This window comes from Polypterus senegalus, chromosome 16 (genome assembly GCF_016835505.1).
Source record: "Polypterus senegalus isolate Bchr_013 chromosome 16, ASM1683550v1, whole genome shotgun sequence".
NCBI classification, from domain to species: domain Eukaryota; kingdom Metazoa; phylum Chordata; class Cladistia; order Polypteriformes; family Polypteridae; genus Polypterus; species Polypterus senegalus.
In genome coordinates, this window is record NC_053169.1 from 33,220,701 (window position 1) to 33,223,437 (window position 2,737).

Here is a 2,737-nt window from a genome sequence, read left to right on the forward strand (position 1 = left end):
TCTCTTGTTGGCCTTTTTGTGAACTACCTGGCGTTGACAGTTTCCGCCTCCAGTCTGTATTTGTAGGAATGTTGTGCTTGAAATCTCTCGAGTTCACAACAGTTCCCACCTTGCCTCAGAGCTGCCAGGGTAGACACTGCCAATGTGACCTTGATTAAGTGGGTTAAAAAATAGATATATACTTAAAATAGTGCCATATGGAGTATAAAACAAATTAATGTACAACACTCAATAGCCATTTAAATTATATTTGTATGATATATTTATATTAATAAATATTTATATTTTGTTGATGTGTGGAGTTTGCACATTCACCTTGTGTCTGCATGAGTTTTCTATCCTGGGTTGGTTCCTGCATCTCACCCATTCATCTCACTGGTAGATTAAGCTCTGGCCATGTCATGAATGTGCCTCAATTTAAGCATGTTTGAGAATGTTATGTTATTCAAGAAGTGGACTCTGGGACTAAAATGTGTTTCTTAGCCGGTAGTGCCCACTTTAATGGTGCAAACATTTGCTAGAACACAGAGAACACTATTTGAACATGTGATATTATTGGTAAGCTGATCTCACTATTTTATGTCAAAGATATTCAACTTGCTTAAGCAGCAGCACAGTTTAAAAATAAGTCTACAGGCCAATAAAGTGTTAAATAGACTTGCATAAAGTAATTCTTATGACGAAAACAAAAACCTTTTTCAGTATTTATTTTTGTAGTTGTTTTCAATAAAAAAAAATAGAGTAGCATTTAATGCAAGATAACAGGAGAAATGAAGGACATTTTGGCAGCATAGAAGCTATGGCTGATGTTCAGTAGGTGTCTCTGTAGCTTTACTTTTCTTTCAGATAGAAGGCCAAGAGTTTGGAGTGCTTGTTATTTATCACTAGCGAACAAACAAAGGAGTGAGTCAGCAAAGGAAAATATGACAGAATGAAACCAAACAGCACACGTTTATTGCTGTCATTTAGCATATGACTTTCTGTAAGGATTCAGGAAGGTGTTTTTCCTGAGGGGAAACTACCTTTAACATTTGGGATTGCCTGAAATTGCAACACATGTTAGTATCTGTTGGGTATTAAAGGGCTTTTACAGTCACAACTCCACATCAGTTGAACATTTCACAGGATAAGAGAAGAACTCTCAGTTACAGCGGTCTGATAGACTGCCCAGTGCAGAGCCAAGCCATGAAAGCCAGCAGCATCAAGAAGTCAGAAAAGCAGAATATTGTGAGAAAAGGTATAAATTATTCATATATATATATATATATATATATTTATAAATATGATTGTCAAATCTGATACAAATATTGTGAAATCAAATTTGGTTTTGTTTTATATATAAATATACAGTATATATACAATAGCAAAATTGAAAGCATTGCAAAACAAAGCAGGAGAGAGAGCACTGTAGTAATTAATTAAATGTGTTGCACTACAGCCAGCTTCTTCAGACTCAAGTGTATTCATTTTTTAAAGTTAAAATTAAACATGTTTTATATTTTAGAAGCTTTGTTATCTGCACTCAGTGTCACTGACAGAATGCAGATGTTCTGTTTTACTGTATTTTTGTGATGTGATAGATAATGCAGTTAATACCTAAAGTGACCTAAGAATCGTTTTTAACCTTTAAGTAGCTTTATTGTAAAAGTAAAATAAATGGACTTACATCATTTAGTCTATCAAGACCTTGAGTGCTTAGCTAATTATGATATTTTTTTACAGATCAAAAGACGCTGAAAGAGATTGCACAGCAGCTTCGGCAAATTGGAGATCTTTTGAATAGAAGCAAGTGGCCCTGCTTTATATTTCAGTTTTGCAAACGCTAATAAGCAGCTTTCAGATCGTCAGAGTGTGCTGCACACAATATCACATGGGCACTTTAACAACCCTCAAGTGGAGGGCACTCACTGAAGTCATCATTAAGACACAATGCAAATCAGAAGAACCTGTAAGCACTTTTATGTGCCATCGCATTCACTTTATTTCCATGGATATGACTGGAATCATTTGTGGGATATCTGCTTTGGAGCTATGCACAATTCAAAGCAGGTATTCTGGCTGTGGGCAAAAATGAGCAATTCCTTTGTGTCTTCTTATCAGTTAGAGAAACTTATACAGAGACATTCATCAAAATGGTGACCTGGGGCATGGAGCTTGCCACGACATGATGGCATGGTGCTTTAGTTTTATCAAGTCACCTCTGATATCCGATGCAAATTTCATTTGACTTCTTTTGAAATTTAGAACTGAACAAGAAATGCACAAAACATGCATATGCTGGCTTATGCCTATAATGATTTGTATGTCAGAATGACAAGTGACGGAGTTATACATTTAATTTTTGTCGGACGTCTTCTGCTTTGTTGTTTATATTTCTTTTTCCGTTGTATTTATTTATGTTGAAAACTTAATTTTATTTATTCTAAGTATTATTGTTCAAATGTTATTCATTGCATCTAAATGCTCTTATAAAATGATGCATTATGTTTTAAAGTGGTATGTCTTTTTTTGGTCATTTATTGCCACTAATCTGCCTAATTTTATACAGGATATTAAATTATATTTTAATGAGGTATTTACTAAACATTTACTTTGGTTTTCTTAGCATAGTATAAACTTAAGTTATCTTTTGGAAATAATATTGTCCATTCATCCATCTATGTGTCTGCTGAACCACTTTCGGTCCAGATGGAACTAGAACTATGTTGTCAACACTGAAAACAATGCAGAAAACAAC

General features: G+C 34.4%; 1 long non-coding RNA gene across 1 annotated transcript; it reads left to right on the forward strand.

Annotated features, from left to right (window-relative positions):
* The first annotated feature begins 816 nt into the window (after nucleotides 1-816).
* On the forward strand, nucleotides 817-2,496 carry LOC120516634. Its single transcript, XR_005630879.1, has 2 exons — nucleotides 817-1,237; nucleotides 1,723-2,496. It is a non-coding gene; the product is annotated as an uncharacterized LOC120516634 (long non-coding RNA).
* Nucleotides 2,497-2,737: the final 241 nt, after the last annotated feature.